Raw genomic sequence first — 23,735 nt, 5'->3', positions numbered from 1 at the left:
TGGCTGCTAAGCTGGCAACTTTGTGGCATAACTAGAGAAGTCCCTAAGTAACCTTCCCAAGTATAAAAGTACTTCTTTTTCCAACTACATAACCATGGAGTGAAGAAAGGAAGGGTCTGGACATGTTACAAGGTTAAAAAAAAAAAGCTCTGTGGAAAAGATAAATGAGCCTAATATGTGCATATGTACAGTCATCTAAGTAGCCACTCATAAACTTTCCCAGGGAGAATAATAACTTACGCCAACTGAGTGGCTGGGAATCCTGATTTCATTTATTTTGCTACCTAGAAACCCTCTATTTCTAAAATGACTTCTAGTCTCACACCCTGGAGCCCCAGAACATCTGTCTACGGTGCTTTAGTTTAGAAGTTACAATGTATACACACGCATTGAAGCCTCTCACTCTTCTCCTTCACGAAAACCCAAACGCATGGTACTATCAGCTGGGACAGCGCAGAAGCCGTGACCATGAACAAACCATTTTTCCAGAAAGTACTTTTCCAAGCAGAGGGACTTAGAGTTTTAGGGACAAGTAATACACCAAACAGGTACTCACACTTATTTGATGTAGCAAGGAAATATTACCAGGGTCAGAGCTAACCCAAAGGAAAACCCATTCAGCAAGGCTCCAAAGCACCATTTCTTTTTTAAAAACCATTTATTTATTTATTTATTTTGAGAGAAAGAGGAAAAGAGAGAGAGAGGCAGAGAAAGAGACAGAATCCCAAGCAGGCTCCAGACCGTCAGCGCAGAGCCCGATATGGGGCTCGATCCCACACACCGTGAGATCATGACCTGAGCTGAAGTCAAGAGCCAGACACGCAACCAATGGAGCCACCCAGGCGTTCCAAAAGCACCATCTCATGGTGGGTGTGTATGAAAGCTTGAAATGACATCCTGAAGGAATAACACAAGATAGGTAATCCTCTCAAGGTCACAAGAGAAAGTCACTCGAGGCCTCTACTTGTCGGAAGAGGACGGGTTGTTTAAGGAAACTGTATCCGCATGCCGACCATCTTTCACGGTACCGTTTCCCCTCACCGTCCACACAATAAGCATCCATCTATGGGTACTCCCTGGGCTCCTATCAACAGTCACTGTGTACATCGGGGACAGATCCGTTGTGGAGACATAGCTTGCTGCAGCCACCTTCTGACCTCCATTATGCAATAATGCCATTTAGCCACAAACGAAGCTTTTGTTAAAAAGAAAAAAAGGGAAGGTCCATACAGAGCATATGTACGGAAGAGAAAAACAACAGACAGAAGAGCCGCCAGCCCCTAGGGCCTTGGAGGAAAATACCGTGTGGGCCTCTTAGTACTTCCATGGCATGCATCTCATAGGAGTGACTCACCCAGTAAGAACATACAGTCTCTGCTCTGTCCCTGCTCAAGCCCACCTCTCTGAGCCCACATCTCCCTAAGGGTTTTGCGTCCAGTAATCTTGGCAAAAGCTGAGAAGGAAAGAGGAACAAAAGACACTCACATCACAATTTCAGTAATCTAAGTGCAATTTTTACATCAAATGCTCTCTGAGAAGGAGGGAGAGTCAATGACAGTCTACTTTTTACTTTGTTAGAAGAGAAGCAAACCCAATCACGCATACGCACACGTCAACCGCAAGCTTCGAGAACTGAAATGGTCCCCCAATTATCACGCACTGAACACAGTTCCCCTCTGAAGGGTCACCTTTGACATGAACACGGGAAACTTTGGGGTTCTTCTCTTTCCTCGGGGAGCCGTGTGTTTGTCTCAGATCACCCCATGACAGCTTTTACAGCAGTCACATGAATAAACGACACCCAGCCTCCCTGGAAAATGATGGAAGCTTTGTCAGCAGAACTTGTTGAAGAAAAACCCCCTCCTGTTAAGAAAATAAGTCATGATTAAAAAGCAGAGGCAGACTCTAGGAAGAGACCTTCTCAGCGAATCCTACCCTCACACACAGGCTTGACCCACCGACCATCTTGCAATGGCTTCTCACCTAGCACTCCCTTCAGCTCTTTGTTTTACCTCCACAGAGTTGAGATTCTTGTCCATAAATACCTGAGTTGAATAAACGGTTTGAGTAAAGTAAGTCTAACGAGGGGGTCCTTTATGAGGAAACTGACAATAGCATCCACTGAAGAAGTGATTGTGACAAGGAGAATAAATGCATTTTGTACTACGTGACACAAACCTCTTTTGCAAGCGCACTAAAACCCAGATGGCTCTGTTGACAAGACACCCGGCTTTCGCAACCTCCTGGAACTTCCTTATAATCCTACCTATACTGGTTGGGGAGGATCGCTAGTAAATCATCACAACAGAGCTGAATTTTAACAGAGATTGTTGAGCCATAATCCTCGTTTTCTGAGATGAGAAGGCTGACAGACGGACACCCACCTCCTCTGACCCAGAGGCAGCTTGGAGAAAGGGTTCTGACTGACAGGGTGACCGTCCCCCCCTCCCCCCGTGTTTTGGCCCTACCTCCCTCTCCCTGCAGACTTCTGGCCCCGTTTGATGTGCAGCCCCAGCATCTGTAGATGGGTCTGCACCACCGAGTGGGATGTTCTGATCACCGTGAGGAAGAATCGCCATAAGCAGAGCCTAACAAGCCTTCAGAGCTTATAGTTCTCTCCTGCTCCAACTAAAAACTCAAGGTAAACTACCCTACCAAGAGAAAAAATCAAAGACCTTTCCCTTGTAATTGGTAGAGATTACACATCTGAGAACTCAGTATCTAGCCCCAAGCCCAACACATAGAAAAGCTAAATGATGAACATTTTAACCAACGAACATGCAGAAGGTAGCTAACTAGCCTGGTACCTAGAGAAAAGCTTCCATCTCAGCAAAACTTGCTGTTCAGGAAGTTGTGGTTGTGGCCACAGAAAGACAGGATTACAGTTGTCAGAGACTAGGTACCAGGCCTTTGTGAGAGGGACTCTGTCACCGTCTGGTAAAGGGGGTACTTCCATTTAGAAGAAGAAAATGCTAGGGATGTCTGGGTGGCTCAGTTGGCCAAGCATCCAACTTCGGCTCAGGTCATGATCTCAGGGTTCCTGAGTCCGAGTCCTGCATCGGGCTGTCTGCTGTCAATGTGGACCCCGCTTCAGATCCTCTGTCCCCCTCCCTCTGCCCCTCCCCCCTGTCGTGCTCTTTCTCAAAAATGAACATTAAAAAAAAAAAAAAAAGAAAATATACACTATCAGCTATTTTACTAATTTATTTTCTTTTTTTATATGTTTATTTATTTGAGAGAGAGAGAGAGAGAGAGAGAGAGAAAGAGCATGAGTAGGGGAGGAGCAGAGAGAGAGGGAGACTCAGAATCCGAAGCAGGCTCCAGGCAGAGCCTGACGTGGGACTCAAACCCTCAACAGTGAGATCATGACCTGAGCCAAAGTCAGATGCCCAACCAACTGACCCACCCAGGCACCCCACTAACTTACTTTCTTTATTCTATGTCCTTTCCTCTCCCAATTAAAAAGGCACTTTTGGGGCACCTGGGTGGCTCAGTCGGTTGAATGTCCAACTTCGGCTCAGGTCATGATCTTACACTCTGAGTTCGAGCGCCGCATCGGGCTCTGTGCTGACAGCGCGGAGCCTGGAGCCTGCTTTGGATTCTGTGTCTCCCTCTCTCTCCACTCCTCCCCTGCTCATGCTCTGTCTCTCTCTGTCTCAAAAACAAATAAAAACATTAAAAAATAAATAAAAAATAAAAAATAAATAAAAAGGCATTTTTATATTGTGATTACTTCAAAAACAAAGATACCATACTACCTCTAGGGTGAAGCAATCTGCAAAATTAAATTTTAGGGTATGAATTTGATGGCTGGAAACATGTCATCTTATTTTATATATTTATATGTATATATGTACTTATATATGTATAATATATAACACTGCATATAATACATATAAATGGATATATAATATATAATTTTATAAGCTTTTGCCCATTTCAAATGTTTTATTTTCATATTAAGTGAGCTCAAAAGCTGTTTCCATCACTATGAAGAAGGAAACAAGAATATCCAGTTTTGCTTAGGATTGCTAGAGAGGTTTTGGGTGGGGGAATGGGCTAAATAGGCAAGGGGCATTAAGGAAGACACCTGTTGGCATGAGCACTGGTGTCCTAGGTAGGGGATGAATTACTGGATTCTACTCCTGAAATCATTATTGTACTATATGCTAACTAACTTGGATGTAAATTTTTTAAAAAATAAATAATTTTAAGAAAGAATATTCAGTTTCGATATCTCTGCTATTTATGCAGTCATTTCTATAACCCCAGCCTATAATTTATATTATTAGATTATTTGGGTCCTTATACTTGTATGCTGCATTGCAGAAAAGAACAAGGTTCCCTGAAGAGGAACCATTTATAAGATAGGTATTATAGACTAAACTGTGTCCCCACAAAATTCCTATGTTGACGTGCTAACCCCCAATGACTGGAGAGAGAGAGCCTTTAAGGAGGTAATTAAGGCTCCATGAAGCCATAAGGTGGATCCCTGATCTGATAGGACTGCTGTCCTTACAAGAAGAAAAAGAGACACCAGGGACACCTCTCCTGTGTGCACACACAGGGGAAAAACCACGTGGGGACACTGTGAGAAGGCAGCCATCTGCAAGCCATCACCAGAAACCAACGCTGCCGGACCTTGATCTTGGACTTCCAGCCCCCAGAACTGTGAGAAAAGAACTGTCTGTTGTTCAGTAAGCCTTCCGGCCTGCAGTGTTCAGTAATGGTGGCCTGACAACCATTGAACTAGCCGATGCCCGGCCCGGAGCTGGGACAGAATGGACCTGTCTTGTTGCACATTCCTGTAGAAAGAGCAATGGTGCTCCATACCACACAGGAATGAGACCTCAGGGGCACGGCTTCCATTTACAGCAGAAACACATTCACATGGGCTCATAGTCCGTACTTGGCTATTTTGCTGATGTAAGTGGGCTAAGTTATTTAGATTACTTAGATTTGTTGAAAATCACACAAGTAAGGTTAAAAAAAAAAAAAAAAAAAAACCCACAGGTGCACAAAACCAGGGTCAGAATATGAGATATTTTGATATGAAACCCATTATTAGAAGAGACAAAAATATTGAAAGAATTCAGAATGTCTCATTTAAACTAAATCTAAAGTTTCTCTGATCAATTATATTATATACTTGCTCTGAAATAAATGAAAAATTGTTTGCTGGTTTAAGAAGAAATGCTTGACATTTCTGTTGTTTTTACTGTTAAAAGTACAGGAAATAGTGGGAAACAGAATTCAACACGACATCACAAATGAAGGCATTGATAATCAGACTGAGGCCAAGAAAAACTCATCAACTCACAGTAAGTGATAAACATTCTTTCCCTAAGGAATGCCCTTGATTTGGACACGCTAGGACTATATACGATACACTTGGCAGCTGTCTTTTTACCTATAGATCAGTTCTGTTGGGCACACAGAGCATTTTCTGGTTTACGGTTTTGTTTTAGTCTTATTGCATGTGCAAGCAATTTGGTGATTTCACAAAATCTAGATTTCAATCTTTTGATAAAAAAATCAGAAGACCAGGAAATTATTACTGGAGTCTAGGAGCAAGCTCTCCTCTGTCTACACACAGTTCCCCAATTCCCCAGACCCAACTAAGACCACTTTCTTCATTTCCTTACCTTCCTGGTTCCTTCAGACATTTTGTGTATTACTGCTACTTTAATATTGGGATTTTTTTTTTTTAAAGAAAGCCAATGTGCTGCTTGTTATTCCCTCCCCATCAATACATCCCTTTCTATAAACCATTCTAACTGGAGACTGAAACATCTGAATGGAGAAAGAAGGGCTGATGTTTGTAAATCTTATCCTGGAAAGCATGGTCCTTGAAATTAGATTAAAGTAGAAGACTTAAAACTTAAATAAATAAATAAATAAATAAATTGGTGTAAAAACAGACAGATGTGCAGCCATGTGTGTATTTTAAGTTTTTATAGACTCACGATATATATATTCAGTATATGAAGTCATACCAGGGGATAGAGATAGGCTTAGAAGAACACACTGCCTTATTTATTTAAAATACACTAGATAAAAACTGAGTAGATCCTGGGGCTTGGGGTAGGAAATACATGTTCAGCCTGTCACCCACTTCTAGATTTGAGAAGGGGATTCAGTGGTGATACTGAGTGAGGCTAGACCCCAAATGGCAAGTCTGCAGAGATCACAGATCTCTCCGAAGGTGAGAATGATTCATGGAAAGGCAGTGGGGTGGGTGTGCATTAGCGGGGCTCACACACACACACAAAATTGCAGAAAGGGAACATTATTCCAAAGATTCTGACACAGCCCTGAAAATAACTTAGTGTAAAAAGAGAAAAATGTCTTTAAATTGTTAGCATTTGGAAAAAAAAAACCCTCAAGATTAAGCACAGGCATATTATGGTTCAACCATCACCACTATCCGCCTCCAAAACTTTTTCACCTTCCCCAGCTGAAACTCTGCAACCATAAAAATAACTCCTCACTCTCTCCTCCCAAAGCCCTTCCCTTCTCTCTCCCATCTCTATGAATTTGGCCACTCCGGGAACCTCGTATGAGTAGAGTCATGCACTCTGATCCTATGTTATGTAAAACAAAGTGACGAACAAAAACAGACGCTCTTACATAGAACAAACTGGTGGTTACCAGAGAAGGGAGGTGGGGACAACGGCTAAAATAGGTGAAGGGGGTCAACAGTGCACTTCTGGGATGAGCACTGAGTAATACACAGAATTCTTGAATCACTATATTCTATGCCTGAAACTAATATAACACTGCATGTTAATTACACTTGAATTTTTAATTTAAATTTAAAAAATAAATAAATAAAATGGTATGCTATGTATATTTCGCCACAATATAAAAAGACTCAAGGAATCACTTTCTTTTTTTTAAGTCTGTTTATTTATTTAGTTTGAGAGAGAGGCAGAGAGAGAGAGAGAGAGAGAGACAGAGAGAAGGGCAGTGAGAGACAGGGAGACAGAGAATCCCAAGCAGGCTCCATACTCCACTCTGTCGGTGCAGAGCCTCAGGCGGGGCTCGATCTCATGAACCGTGAGACCAGGACTTGAGCCAAAATCAGGATTCGGATGCTTAACTGACTGAGCCACCCAGGCACACCAAGGAATCACTTTCTTTATGAAATCAGAGTAGAAAGTCATAAAGGTAAAATAAGCAGGAAACTTTATTGAAAAAAACCAACAAGACAGAAGATGGGTAGAATAAGGGAGATTTCAAGACGGAAAAAAACATTAAAATTGACGACCTGTATGCAGATAGTATACAGCTAAACGGCTGCTATAGAAAAAATTGAACCTGAAATGTGATTGACAAACATGAAATAAGCCCATAAGATAGAGAGAACATTGTCTGTGGCACATGGCAAGAACTGTAGGAAAGGCAGCTGTGACAGTTATTTGCGGGAGGGAGGTGTGAGAAGATCTTTGTGATACACAGAAAATAATAAATAAATAGACCGTGGGAAGCTGTGAAGGACACATAACCCAGAAGCTTACAAAAAACTATAAAGGGTCACCATACCCCAGGAAAATGCAATATACACAAAACAGATGGACCACAGTGATTTTAATGGCAAGCATTTTTTTTTTTTTAAATCCACAGCACAGGAAAAACCAACAAAAAAGAGGATACCTAAAGAGGGAAAAAAGGTTTTTCTTTATATATTTTTTTTCTTCTACACAAAATGCCACAAAAAAATAGACCAACATGTATTATATTTAAGGAGTTTTAAAGGTTATGATCTACAGATTATTCCTTTCACAAAATACTCTAGCCAATCAAGAAATTAATCAAAACTAAGAACCAAAGAACAAGAAAATCAAAGTTAAAAATGAAACAGAAGAGTTTCTGGGGTGAGGGTTTCTGATAAAACACCCAATCACAAAAATCCCACTGAGCATCACCACCTACAATCACCAAGGCTGACTGAATCAGCCACATTTAGGAACCTAAAAATACAGACAAGCCTTAATCAAGATTTAAAGCAAAATACTTCATTGGGATTGCTGTTTCTTACTGAGGGAATGATCTTGTTACTGAATGTAAAACATTCTTCCAGAAGTGTTTATTCTACACAGAGGTTTACCACAGGATTCAAACTCACATACAAAAGTAGGTCTGATGGTTAAAGGCAGTGATCATACACAGGGGTTTATCAGATTATTCACTCTATTCTTGTGGGTGTTTGAAATGTGGCAGATTAAAAAGTTTCATAAAAACAGGAAAAAGGTATACAGTGTGGGTGGGGGGACGGTTCTAGAAGTTAAAAACAAAACTTGGGTCACCTGCGTGGCTCAGTGGGTTAAGCATCCAACTTCAGTTCAAGTCATGATCTCGTGGTTCATGAGTTCGAGCCCCACGTTTGCCTCTGTGCTGACAGCTTGGAGCCTGAAGCCTGCTTCGGATTCTGTGTCTCCCTCTCTCTCTGTCTCTCTCTCTCTCTCTCTCTCTCAAAAATAAACACTTAAAACAAACAAAAAAAACCTTTATGTATCACTTTTAAACCAGCTATGTTCCCAAAATTAATAGAAGTGTTAAGCTCAAATTCAAAGACACAGGTTTGAGAATGTCTCCATGAAAGTTCCACATTAGCTTACAAACTAAAGCAGGTTGGACTCAAAAGGACACTTCTTAAAAAAAAAACAAAAAAAATAATTGGTAAAAACAAAAGTACCCAAAAGTATCCAATTACTGTTCCAGGTAAGGGATACAGAGGTGAAACCTGTTACTTTCTCCTAATTTATAAATGTTAAGATTACTTAGTGAAGAAAATAAAATACAAAAACGGATTCTTAAAAACATGCTAAAAAATTATACTCAAGGAAAAACGTTGGAAGAAAATTTAATACGAAACTTTTTAAATACAGTTTTGTTTAAATGACAGAATTATTCATTAGTATTTTTCTTCTTTCTATGAGTCTGCATTTTCCAAGTCTCCTTTAATGCATATAATAACATTTATAATGAATAAATTATTCTAATTGCTGGGGTTTTTCTCTTGCCCAGCTCCTGAAAACATTTGGGGAGTGCTGAGGACTGAATATCTGTGTCCTCCTCAAACCCATAGGTTGAAACCTAATCTCTAATGTGATGGTACTTAAAATGGGCAGAGCCCTCATGAGTCAGATTAGTACCCTTACAAGACAGACCCCAGACAGCTCCCCTGTCCTTTCTGCCAAGTGACGACAATGTAAGAAGACGGTCACCTGTGAACCAGAAAGGGGGACATTTCTGCAGAATCTGCAGGCACCTGAGCTTGGATTTCTAACCTTCAAAATTAAAAAGTAAATTTCCATTATTTATAAGCTACCCAGCTTACGGTAATTTTGTCACAGCAGTCAGAACAGACTAAAAGAGAGAAAAGATTTTATAGTAAGAGTGGGATTGATTTTGTTATTTATGTATACGTCTTACCAAAAATAAAAGTATCCTCTTTGGGGGGCGCCTGGGTGGCTCAGTCGGTTGAGCGTCCGACTTCGGCTCAGGTCATGATCTCGCGGTCCGTGAGTTCGAGCCCCTCGTCGGGCTCTGTGCTGACAGCTCAGAGCCTGGAGCCTGTTTCGGATTCTGTGTCTCCCTCTCTCTCTGACCCTCCCCCATTCATGCTCTGTCTCTCCCTGTCTCAAAAGTAAATAAATGTTAAAAAAAATTTTTTTTTTAAAGTATCCTCTTTGAAAATAATTCAGTATTGAAATGAAATAAAGTAGGTAAAAAATATATAATCACCAGCCTCATTTTTTTAATCCAGGAATTTCACAAATGCAACTAACAGTCTTAAAATGACAATAGCATCCACAGATAAAGCTGGATTTTCTGGATGGAAATTAAAAGCTCCAGCAGCCTGGGAGGTTTATTTTGTGTGTTTCTATTCTACTGGTGTTATTCTGATCATCACTGAACTGGTGCTCGCTTTGCTCCTTCAAAGCTCTCCCAGAAAAAAAGATTCTCATCTATTTCATAATGAGGAGCCCTCAACTGTTAGTCAAACTACCATATTCAAAACGGTATTTTCTACAAAGCATACTAACATTTTGGCATCTTCCTTGATAACAGTGTCTGCTTTATGATATGCCTCAGACTTGAAGCTATTTTCTTATTATACACTTTTTAATCTGATCAAGGCTTCTATTGTAATTATTTCTTATGCTGTGGTAATTTTCCACTGGTCTTTTTTAATTCCCCTTGGTGAGGGGTCTGATAGCACATTGGATCTTCTAAGTACTCATTCATTTTGCAGTAACCTCTGGGCACCTGCACTTCTCCTGACTTTCTCTTCCAGGATGGTTTTTACCCTCACTTGTTTGCATCTCTCTACATTTTGCCCCAGAATGATTTATCATCCTTGTTGTTCTTAGGAATCACTTTTGTTCTAATTGCAAAGCTAAATAAATTGCACTCCTTCTCTGTCCCTTCAGAGAATTCTCTTTCAATTGGACATTTCTAATTACGGCCTAGAGAGCTCCTAGAAAAATTAAGGTCAGAATCACTGCATTTCAAGAGTGTTGCAAAGCATCGTGAGCCCAAAGATCTTTTTTGTATACAGGCAAACCTCAGACATAATGCAGGTTTAGTTCCAGACCACTGTAATAAGAGGCACGTCACGGTAAAGCAAGTCAAATGAATTTTTTGGTTTCCCAGTGCATATAAAAGTTACGTTCACACTATACCATAGTCTAGTAAGTGTGCAATAGCATGTGTCTAAAAGTGTATATGACCTTAATTTAAAAATATCTTATGGCTAAAAGTGCTAAGCATCACCTGAGCCTATAGGGAGTCATAATCACTGACCACAGATCACCATCACAAATATAATAATAATGAAAAAGTCTGAAATATTGTGAGAATCGCCAAAATGTGACACAGAGACTCAAAGGAAGCAAATGCTGTTGGAAAAATGGTGCCGTGCAAACCTGCATCTGTAAAGAACACAGTATCTGCAAAGCACAGGAGAGTGAAGTGCAGTAAAATGAGGCATGTCCACCAAAACAAACAGCTGGCTACTTTTACTCCTATAATGTAAAGGTTTTCCTGCACGTTTTCAGTTCTTTTGACTCTCGGCACTGCTGTCCCGCTCTCAAAACTATGAGAGACTGAATACAGAGGTGGACGGTGGTCGGACCACACATAAAAACTGAACTCTAGCCCCCAGCCTACAGCAGCTAGTCCGGGAAATCAATCCACTCTCTGCAGGGACCCGTCCAGACAGCCAGCCTACTGTCTGCAAGGCAGACTCGCAGGAGGTCAGACGATGATCCCTAGCAACAGTCCAGGAAGCCAAACAATAACGCTTGCAGTGATCCACCCTCCACAGCCAGGATTCTATTCATGACTACAACTTCCCCAACTGTCACCCACATCCAACTTAGGGTCCATCAGAGAAAGTCAAAAGTGCACCTGTAGCCAAGCACGCAGGAGGCCCTGCTTCCAGCTAGCTCCCCCGCCGCTTCCCAGGGCTGATACCCTGCAGACAGAGCATACCTGGAGCCTGCCTTGTGTCCCCACTGAGCGTCCCTACTCCCCTGCTTCTGAGTCTCTGCTCACCCAAGTGATGGTGGCCCATCCCCTTGCTAGAGCAAGAGCGAGCTATGAATAAAAATAGCCTTTGCTTATTCTCACTCACGTGGTCTTCATTTACATCCAAATTAGCCTTCAAAAATTCTGCTAGAGCTTAACTTTCAGATATAATGTAGGGGCTAAAATGCCTACTTTATTTACTGCTTTGTTATTCCTCGGAACATAAGGCTTTATGAACCTTCTACATTTTGCTACATCTTTTTTATCGAGGTCACACTTATTACAGTGGCTGTGTACTTAACATAAAATAATTATTGCCTTTTTATCTGAGGGCTTATATATTTATAAACTAATCTCTACCGAGTGTTCGCAATGTGTGAGGTGCCAGGGGAAATGCAGATAAACAAGATGTGATTTTAACACAGATACTCACAGTCTGATGCCCTCAACTATTTCAGTGAGTATCACCTCATCACTTTTACATGTCAAATTTAGTACAACACAATAGGACTATTTCATATCTAATGGAAAAGTGTGGACTTCTCCTAGGGATCCCACCAGCTCCCACCTGGAAAAGTGGGTGAGGAAAATCAAAGTAGTGTTTGCCTTCCTCACCAGGTTAGGACTGACACCTTAGGACCCTATTGAGATGGTTCTGGTTTCCAGAAATAGTAGACTAGCGAGCTAAATTGAAAAGAATCAGACCACCAGGTGCTTGATGAAAACACAGAACACTGTGTCCTTAACAGGAAGCTTCATTTTTATTCTAGGCAAATATAGGGCTTTCCTTTGGACCACTAACAAAATCTCTGACAGCAAAGCCAATATCAAAGCTCAGAACTGGCTTAAAAGAATAAGAGGAAAGCCCTTTGTACCTGTAACTTTTCCCGTCTAACCTACGGACGATGCTGGTTGTTCCAGAGTGGACCCTGTTCCCTTCGGTGGCTCAGCAGCCTTCCTCGGGTTACTGAGAAGTCAAAGGAAACTCCCGCAGTGAGTATCACTTCCCGAGGGTTAACCAGGATGTTTTCACTTCTGCTGGAACGCATGAAGAGCTACGGTTTCCCATATAGAACCCGAAAGAGTTCTTCCTCCATACCCCAGCTTAGCTACCCCACCATCTGAGAGAAAGGACCATTTATCCATCCAGGGACATCCATAGTGGAGGAATATATTAGAGCAGCCTTCAGGCAGAAGTACCAAAGAACAAGCAGAATGACAATGAGGTTGAACCTGCCTGGAAAAACATAAACATGACAATTAAGAGCAAGGTTATAAGGCAAAGTAGCACTGAGCTCAGTACTGGGGTCCTGCCAGGCACAGGAGTTCGGCTGTAAGAGAATTACTAATCGCCCCATGTGCTTGGCTCACTCACTTCTTTTGGTCTCTATTTAACCTGCCAGTAATGCAAAATCTCTGTTTGGTGTGGCTGCTGAAAGAAAACTGTGAGTCCTTCTCATCGTGTGTCACACAGGATTTTTTCTTTTTCCCAAAGCTATACTTCCAGGAGCATACACTTCTGGCTGCCTAGCTGAAGAGAAATGTTTGTAAATCTCAGTTACAAGGCCCAGCATGAGCATTCAAGAATATGCAAATTTCAGGCCCAAGCTCCTGTGTGCCTGTCAAGTAAGGGCATAAAATTCACACCAGAGTCTGATTCCAAAATGAAAATATTATACAAAGTATTTCAATTACCCACAAACTCATACAACTCCGTTGGGGAGATATCTATAGACAGTCCCTAAGTGATGGGTTCCCTACTCATTAACACAGGGCAGGGAGATATATTCAGGAGATTTCTAATTCATTTTTTCTTTCTAGATGAATGACAGCTTCCCCTGTTTTTCAAGGCTCCTGGGAAGAATGTGCCAGGCATCCTCTGGGATTCTTCCTCCAACCTTTAATATAACCTACCTCCCCGCAGTGTTGCTATTAGTTTATGCACGTAGTAAGAAAAAAAAAGCTTCTGAGATATAAAAATTAGGGCCCAGACCTTATTTAAGATGATACATTTACACATACACATGAATAGTAATTTGAAAGATTTAATTTTATATTCCTTAGGCCCATAAAGTGAACCAGAATGAGATATTCATGATCCTTCCCCAAGAAAATAAAGAAACTCATCTTAAAGTCACTTACAGTCCCGTATAAAGTGTGATTTCTAACCCTACCATTTTAATGATGAGAAGTTGATTCAAACTTCCCTTCTGCTAAGCCTGTACCAAAGCAGTTTATATTCTTCCCAGGTTCTTTATAGGCTTGTACTTCGTAATTAATCCCCCAAGTGTAATATAAAGCTAGGCTAATACAAATATCCAGTCTCCTTGAAGCAGCCGGCCAAGCAGGTGATACAGGCAAACAGATCAGCCTGGAGAACCAGACTGAGAAATGGGAGCCAGGAGCGGGGGTGGGGGCAGGGGGAGGAATGAGACAAGAGGTTACACAATCAGCCACATGGCCGCTCTCTTTGCAGAGAAAGCAGAATTCACCGGCTAGATTAAAAATGGCCACGAAAATTTATTGCCAGTTTATTTCCACAATGTAAACACTATTAAATGAAAAGAGACAGGAAGCCAACTCCATTCCAGTGTGAATGTAAACAACAGTAATGGGCAAAGCAGCAGCAAACCCTACCTGACCCCCTCGGTCTCATCAGAACCCCCCTGCTTTATGATGCAAATGCTCCAGGGCAGGTGACATCCAGGACCAATGAAACTGCACATGAAATTGAACAACTTCCAATCCTTGCCTCCCTTCAGTCATTTTGCATGGGAATGTGTGGTTAAAAGCCTTCTGAAAAGTTTGCTCACATTTCAAATTCTTCCCATAAAAGTAACTACTAAGATGGGGAATGAGTATCTGAGTTATTATCATTGACTGATTCAGCAAAAGCTGGAAAAAGTAGATTCTTTTGAAAAGCACGTGTTCTTTGGAAATCTTTTTAGGATCCTGAGAACCAATTAATAGGATAATTAACACGCTAAAACCAAGCAGTTATATGGATATAAGAATTGTTAGTAATGGAAGTATTTACCGATAATCACAACCTCATCACTAAATCATGTGTGTAAAGAGAATAATTATGAAATTTGGCCATGGTTGTGCAGTTTATAAACTGGAGAGAAAACAAAACATCTCGGGAACAATAAAGAAAGCACGATGTCTTAATTTTATCAACAGTCCGCAAGTCCTTCCAGAGCAAAGGGAAATTGTTAAGGAAAAGAGTGTTCAGGAAAGACACTTGTGAAGGAAGCAAGAGTTTCAGCTGACTCTTAAATGATCAGATACTGGAGAAGTGGCACGGAAACATTCCGGCTCTGAAGAATCACACGAGGGACACTGAAACCATAAAAATATTAATAATGGAAAAATCGGTAGCATTGCTTGGTACTTACAGGAACCACATGCACAATACAACAAAAATTTCTGTTCACAAGAGCCATAATTTTTTTTTTTTTTTTTGAGACAGAGAGAGACAGAGCATGAGCAGGGGAGGGGCAGAGAGAGAGGGAGACACAGAATCGGAAGCAAGTTCCAGGCTCTGAGCTGTCAGTGCAGAGCCCAACACGGGGCTCGAACTCATGAACCGCGAGGTCATGACCTGAGCCAAAGTCACAAGCTTAACTGACTGAGCCACCCAGGTGCCCCCATAATTTTTTTTTTTAAGCAACAAAACACTTAGGAATAAATTTCTCATGGAATGTTCAAGAGCTAGATGATAACATTCTGAAATGTTTCTGAAGGGCCAGCTGAATAAATAGAGCAAGAAAGTGATTCCTTGGGGCGCCGGGGTGGCTCAGTCGGTTGAGCGTCCGACTTCGGCTCGGGTCATGATCTCATGGTTCGTGACTTTAGGCCCCTCGTCGGGCCCTGTGCTGACCGCTCAGAGCCTGGAGCCTGCTTTGGATTCTGTGTCTTCCACTCTCTCTGCCCCTGCCCTGCTCGCTCTCTGTCTTTCTCTCTCTCAAAAATAAACATTAAAAAAAAAAAGTGATTCCTCTATGAAGTAACTCAATACCAATATTGCTAATCATCTCCCTTAATTTATATATTCAATGCAAATTCAGTCACTTATCCTAGTGCTTCTAGAACTCTTCAAACCTTGACAAACTGATGTTAAAAGACATGTATAAGAGAAATACAACTTGAATGGCAAAGGAATTTTGATGAAGAGAAAGGAAAGGATACTTGCCCGCTATAAATAAAACTATAGGAAATTAAACAGCAGGGGGTAAAGGTGCCAGAAATGATAGATAGATCAACAGAACCAAAGAAAATATACATAAGCAATCCCAGTTATCTAGGGCTGAAAATATTAAAAGGTGGCATTTCAAAGTAGTGGGAAAGGATGCACTATTCAATTTGCCCATGCAACACGGGAACAATAGGCTATAAATTAAAAAAAAAATTAAAAATCTAGATTCCCTCCCTCACATTACTCACGTTTCAATTCTCAACATATTAAAGGGCTAAATGTGACAAGCAAAACTCTGACAGCCTGGGAGAAAACAGGGGAATTGCTTATAACCTTGGGGAGAACCGGGAACCTACCTTAAACAGACACAAAGCAGAGAAGCAATAAAGGGAAAAGGGATAAATCTAACGACATAAAAATTGTAATCTCCACTACAGAAGACAAGCCCAGTTGGGGAGAAAATATTTACAAAATATAACACACAGAGAGAACTATACCCAAAATTTTTAAACTCCAGAGACCTTCCCTTCTGCCATCCATCATGCCAGTGTGAACACAGCTCATAAATCAGCAAGGATCTTTCCTTCTCCTCCCAGATATCAATTTTCAGGGACACACGGAGACTCCTATAAACTGTAGACCCCAGATTACAGGTAAGAGCTGGACAGAAATCCTGAGATAGGACGAGAGCAATGCGGAAGGCAGCAGAGCTCAGAGACCACGGACGTGACGCTTCTGAAAGTGTGAACACAGGCTCAGGCAAGAGGTATACCCCATTTTTGCCACCACAGTTGGGAGATACAGATTGAGCCGCCCAACAAAAGCCCCACTGGATGCAGTTTGGGTTTCAAAACCAGATGAGATATGGCTACAAATAAGTCATATTTTCCAAGGCAAAGGAAAAGCAAAACAACTATAGAATGGGATTCTTCTCTGGTCTAACATCCCACAAAAAACTTGCAAGTAGGTGGTCCAGGGAAGCCCAATTCAGTCAAAGGTACATAAAATATCAGGATTTGGCAGGATATCAATGCAAAGATGCAACAGTAGAAAATAAAAGATATTTTTAAATCTGTTATTAACAGATGAATAACACTCAGTAGAAGAAGAAGAAAGTGTTGCCAAAGAACAGAAAGATCTGCACCGAACACTGTATGAGGAATTAAAAATATAACAACCCCTGGAATGAAACCATGGACATACAAACCTTCTAGTATCAGAAATACTACACAACACACACATGCATGTACACCCACACAACAAAACCAGAAAGAAGCAGAGACCTCACAGTAAAATGCTTTTTAGTATCTATAAAGCCAAAAAGGGGTGCCTGGGTGGCTCAGTTGGTTAAGCCTCCGACTTTGTCTCAGGTCATGATCTCACAGTTCCTGACTTTGAGCCCCGCGTCAGACTCTGTGCTCATAGTTCAGAGCCTGGAGCCTGCTTCAGATTCTGTATCTCCCTCTCTCTCTTCCCCTCCCTCATTTGTGCTCTGTCTCTCGGTCTCAAAAATAAATAAACATTAAAAATTTTTTTAGGGGCGCCTGGGTGGCTCAGTCGGTTAAGCATCTGACTTTGACTCAGGTTATGATCTCACGGTTCATGAGTTCGAGCCCCACTTCGGGTTCTGTGCTGACAGCTCAGAGCCTGGAGTCTGCTTCAGATTCTGTGTCTCCCTCTCTCTCTGCCCCTCCCCCACTCATTTCCCCCCCATCAAAAACTAAATAAACATTTAAAAAATTAATTTATAAAGCCAGAAAACATATCAATATAATATTAAATGACTAAGACCAAACTTCTCTGTCATATCAATAAACGTAAACGAGCTAGACTCAAGCACTTAAAAAGGGATTTTTGTTCTGATTCCAAAACAAAAACAATTGTACATAAAAGAAAAATCTAAATGGAACTGAAAAGGTTGACTATAAAAGAAAATTTAAAAATTAAACAAAACCAAAGAGAAAGAAAATGAGAGAGAGGGAGAGAGAAATCATGATCTTATTAAGAGAGCCTGTCAAACAGCCAGAAACTTAGCTAGATCATAAAAATATATAGTAAGGCAAAGACAACTACTACAAATTCCAAACGGTACAATTCACCATGAAGATAGCTTAGGAATATCTATGCTCCAAATAGCATGGCCACAATATCCATAAAGCAAAAAGTACAGGAGACACAAGGGGAAATAGGCAGAAACAAACTAGTTAGTAGAATATCCTAAACCAAGTCTAAAGCCCAACACATGTAGATAAAAACAAGTCAGTTTGGGGGCACGTGGGTGACTCAGTCCGTTAAGTGTCCAACTTCAGCTCAGGTCATGATCTCACAGTTTGTGAGTCCGAGCCCCGTGTCGGGCTCTGTGCTGACAGCTGGGAGCCTGGAGCCTGCTTCGGATTCTCTGTCTCCATCTCTCTCTGCCCGTCCCCCACTTGTGCTCTGTGCCTGTCTCTCAAAAATAAATAAATGTAAAAAAAAAATTTTTTTTTAAATCAGTTTTTAAATAACATAACATCAAATAACATAGTTAATAAGTTATACCTAATTTATATAGAAAACCCAGAAACTAGTGAAAACATTTTCTAGTCAAGTACATTTGGGCAATTCATAACAGTTAGCTACATATTTGACCCCAAAGACATGCATTCAAAAGGCACCAAATTGACCACCACAGTCTGGCAGGCAGATTTTTGGCCCTGGTGACCCTCGTCCCCTGGTGTCATGCCCAGGAGTTACAAGGCAAAAGCTGTCAGATGTTATTTAGATTATTAATCAGTTGACCTTAACTTAGGAAGATCATCTTGGAATATCTGAGTGGGCCCAACATAATCACATGAGCCCTTACTAGCAAAGCTTTCTCCCTGCTGCGGAGGTGGGAGCCGAAGACAGGCAGCAGTAGAATACCCAGAGGCCTGGGAAGACAGAACTTTGCTGGCTCAAAGATACACGGGGCCACAAGGAAAGCCCAAGAAGGAAGTTAATTTTGTCAAGATCCCCTGAGGTGGAAAGAAACCCCAGGCCCCTGGTGAAGAGCTTTCCTCTGGCCACTACCTTGATTCCAGCTTCGTGAGACCCTGAGCAGAGAAAACAGCTGGGTCCCCAGCACAGCTGCCCTCCAGAACCAAGGTCACACGTGGCCACAGCTTGGAGCTGGCTGAACTGGTGGTCGTTTATTCACCAACAACAGAAAACCTCAGCTCAAGAAGCAGAGTTACATCTGAACATCACAGGGTGGGGGGGAGGGGGGCAGGCCATGAGAGTATAGTAAGAAAAATAACTCTCTCAGATTTTAAATAAAAATATATGAAGATCTGTTTGGCTGCTTAGCCTCATTCATTTTGTCCTAAATCTATCACCAAATGTATGGATACTCTATAAATTTGAAAAACGGGTTGATCTTTAAATGAGCTAACAAGGTTTTCTCTGAATTTATATCTGAGAGTACTTGATGGTGTAGGAAATATTTCATCCAAAGAAGTAAAATATCAATAGCAATAAAGAGACTTGTCTTTTTCCCCCAGAGTCAATGAAAACTGTAAGCAGTGATTCATTTGACCACGTTTTACAGTAAAATGCTGCCCAAACTCAAAACAATTACAGTTGGCCAGCATATCTCACTGCCGCTTACGTAATTACCCATGCATGCACGTGTCTCAGCAATCCTAAGTAACACCTTCTGGACATCGTCATACTCTTCATAGCTGAATGAGCCTTGCACACCAAAACGAAGATATCAGAGTCTATTTCAACCATTCAAAACAGCAGGAATATTTAGAGCCCTGACGCTTTCAAAATTTTTAGTCCACCACACTATGGCAGAGCCATTTGGTGGTTACATACATCTATGATATTTTTAGAGAATTTAGACTCAGTTTAGATTTACAGATTTAAATGAGAACTATATAACAAGTCAATTCAGCTTTTCAAAATACCCATACAAACAGACTCCATAAAGATACCCTTTCCTCCACATTGGATTCTGACTTTACTCATACAGATTTTCTGAAGGGCCAGGTTCCCTAGAGACTTCCAACAATGGGTCCCTTGGATTCATTTTCCTAGCAATGATTCATATTTAATTAATGCAACTCAATCCTTTCTTTTTAAGTTTTGTCCTCACATAATGAGCCAATTTGTTACCTATTCATTTGTACAGTGCCTATTTTTCTCACACAGAAATGCTGACACAGATATGAGATCACAAGCAGGATAAGAGGGAAAAAGACTTCCTTTTGATATGAAATTTTTAAAGCCCATTAAGCAATTAACCAGAGCCAACTAAGAAAAAAAAACACAAAACACACAAGTTTTTAAAGCATCTGGCAGCAATGACCAAAAAATGTAGGAAAGTTTATAAAAACATAAAAAACAAATAAGAATGACTAAATACAAAAGAGCAAGTTAATGGAAAATGTACCATAAGTTTGGATATTTCCTAAGTCACTGAACGTTAAAAAGTACATGAGTAGCTTTGGGATGCCTTTTCCTCTCAATTCCTCAGCTTCTTGTTGATTACTCATTTCTAGTTGTTTCATGACTATTTACACAATGGGGTTCTGAAAAAGTCATGGGTGTACTTTGTTTGAACATATTCTCAAGAAATGAAAATCAAACTATTTTGCAAACGTGTCTTAGATTTTCTTGGTAGCCAAACGTAGATAATTCTTCTCTGGTAAAATCAGGCATACAGAGTACCTGGTATCTAAGAAGCACTTAGAAAACTTGTTAAATGGTTGAATCTAACAGACAAGAACTTATTTAATGTTAATAAGAATACCTGATCAGGAAATGATGCTGTTACCCTTCCCCCGACCCCAGGGTGGAATCATTCAGGTTGTCAGGGGTTGGCATTTCTCCTCAGCTCTAGCTCCCTCCTTAATTCCAGAGTTCCGTGGTTATGTGCGTTTTGCAAAGCTGTGCAGTGTTGGACAATGGAAGTGAGTGGCTTCCATCTTCCTATGAACAGCACCGCGCCTGTGACCGTCAACAACACAGAGTTAGGCGGGTTTAATGCATAAGCCTGTGGCTTCTTGGAGGGATTTGGAATTCCAAGGTAGATAGAGCAGTGCTCTCAGGATTTTCTGATTCAGCAAGCCTGCTGATGAGGGTTTATCATACCAGCTTCGTCTTCCAGACTGTAGTTTATGCACTAAACCAATGACCCTTGTATGCTGCAGTGTCTGTCCTCCATAGCTGAGATACACCCGAGAACCGGGTGGTAAAGCAAGACTGACCTCCGCCACGGTCCTAGAGACCCACAGCCCTATAATAACCTTAAGGTTCACTTGATTAGAGGTCTTGGTTCCCAGCATGACGATCTCCTCCACTAGAGGACACAGTGAAGTTCTAATTCATCTAAAGCTCCAACTCCCAACTGGCCATGTTATCTTCCCATGCCTGGGGTCAGGACAAACAGGATTCTCGGCCACCCTTGGTGCTTTTAACAGTGAACTGTCCCCTTGCTGCAGCCAATCCTGGCAAAAAGAAGAAAAGAACACAGGTCCCCTGCCCCAGCCCCGAGCCATAAGCCCTGCATCGCCCCGCCTGTGCGGGGCACAGCAGCCGAAACACCGGCTGAGATGGAGGAAAGGAGAACGGGCAGGGGAGAGGAAGCTGGTGCTCTCCATGACGGTCCTCAGAGCCGCAGCAGCAGTGCGTTCTCTCCTGTCTTCTAACGGTGACCCAGTTGTACTGAGTCTTTGGAGATTGATTGCACCAGCCACCACCTTGCAGGGAACTCTGTGACGCTCCGACGGGGCACGGGGCCTGTGTTGGCCGCCCCTCACACACCAGGGCGAGTCCTCTCGCCCTACCTCCTGCTCCGGCTTCAGCTGCAGACACCTTTCTGTGCAGCCTGCAGCCAGCCGCGTGCAGGTGCAACCCGGAAGTGCCTCCCCGGGAGCCCCTGGTGCACGTGCTCTCTCGGGACCAGGACTCTGAGGTCTCCCAGCAAGGGCAATATCTCCAAGAATATCTCCGACTATTTCCACCAACCTCAGATTGCTAAATATATTCTGTAGTTGCACTTGGTGTTCTAGGAGTTCATCAAAAGTTACTGCAATCCTGCCACGCTCTGCTCAAGGTTCTGACCTGCAGATCTGTCCCTGAGAGCTCTGCGGGAGGGCTGTGCCCTGGCGGCTGCGGGGGCAGGAACGGAAACCGGCTTCCCCAGGAGCTGGCAGGGGGCGCAGCGTGCACCCGCTGAGGCTTGCGCTCCGCATGTCCTTCCGGCCTTTGCTCCACCAGGACCTGTTCCCTTAATATGTCCGCTCTCGGGGAGGGGGTGGACTAGATTTGAAGGGAGACAGGACTGAAAGCTTAGCTGGAGTCGTCTTCGGGGCTGATTAGAAGGCTGTCCATAGGATGTTCAGGGACGGTGTGTCTGGACGAGGTGTCCTCTCGGGATGAGACTCATGGCAACGGCGTTCGCCCAACCGTCAGCACTGTGCACAACCGAGCTCGGCCGGCACCCCCGGAAGCGGGCGGACACCTGCAGGGGGTGCAGGGGGACCCAGGGGCGGGGATACTCTCTGAGGAGGGGCGTGGCCAACGTGCAGTACTCTCACAGAGACATTCTCTCTCTCCAGCTAGGGATGGGGAGCTGGCAGGAAGCTCCCTGGGCAGACCCCACACCAGGGAGGCGGGCGGGCGGGCGGGAGACAGCACACCAGGCCTTTCACCGCAGACCCGAACTCCTCGCTCCTGCCACCAGCCCTGCTTGGTGCTGGTTACTGTAACCCCGTCCTGCACAAGGATTCCAGAAACTACTTGCTTCCCTTAGGCACTGCCCCACATTACTGGAATTAATCCAAGCCCCAAATGGCAGAGGATGTTAAAACTAAATGCAAAAGCAGGGCCTTCTCATCCAAAAGTTCCCAAACAGGGTACTTAATAGAGGCCATTCACCCCCGTGCCTACAATACTGTGCATGTAACATATTTCCTGTCTGTGGCACCAAGCAGGGACGGCTATGTCAACACTCTCACAGTGACAGATGCCTTCATTTGCCGTGTCCGACGGGAGCCCAGCCAAAAGCAAAACATGGCCACAGCAGGCTGAATCCTCTATGAAAATACCTGTCGGGACCTGAGTTTCCCACATAAATCCACTCAGCTCAAGAGAGAAACCGTGAGCACCGGTTGCCACACAGCACATTTCATCTGACGGGGTTACAGAAACATTTCTCCTATTTCAGGGGTCAGCAAGCTGCAGCCCATGAGTCAAATCAGGGCTGTTGCCTATTCTTAGGCAGCCTATGAGCCACGAGAGGTTTTTAAATTTCTAAATGGCTGGGGGAAAAAAGGAAAAGAAAATTCTGTGATGTGTGAAAATTGTATGAAATTCAAATTTCAGCGTCCATAAATAAAGTTTTATTGGAACGCAGCCACATTCATTCATTTTCATACTGCCTGAGGCAGCTTTCACACTACAAAAGCTCAGAGTATTTATTATCTATCCTGCTACTGGCTGAGTTGTATCCCCAAAAATTCATATGTTGGAGTCCTAATCTCCCGTACCTCAGAATGTGACTGTATTTGGAGATAGGGCCTTTGAAGAGGTGATGAAGTTAAAATGAAGCTGAAGGGTGGGCCCCAGTCTTAATTGGACTAGAGTCCTGATAAGAAGAGATCTGGATAGACTGGTGTGCTATATTCACAAAGACTGCAGGGATATGCACGTGCACGGAGGAAAGCCCACATGAGGGCACAGAGGCAGGTGGCCATCTAGAGCCAAGGAGAGAGGCCTCACCAGAAACTGAATTGGCTGGCACTTTGACCTGGAACTTCTAGCCTCTAGAACCGTGAGAACACACATTTCTGTTGTTCAGGTCACCCAGTCTATGATATGCATGAAGCCCTGGCAAATTAATACATATCCCTTCACAGAAAAAGTATGCTGACCCCTGTCTATACCATAACAGCCTTCACAGATTCACCTGTGTACTCGACTATATTGTAGTTCAGTATGTTGTCAGGATCCCCAGAGAGAACAGGCCTGATCC

Source organism: Panthera leo, chromosome D3 (genome assembly GCF_018350215.1).
Source record: "Panthera leo isolate Ple1 chromosome D3, P.leo_Ple1_pat1.1, whole genome shotgun sequence".
Classification (NCBI taxonomy): Eukaryota; Metazoa; Chordata; class Mammalia; order Carnivora; family Felidae; genus Panthera; species Panthera leo.
Note: the sequence above shows the minus strand (reverse complement) of the source record.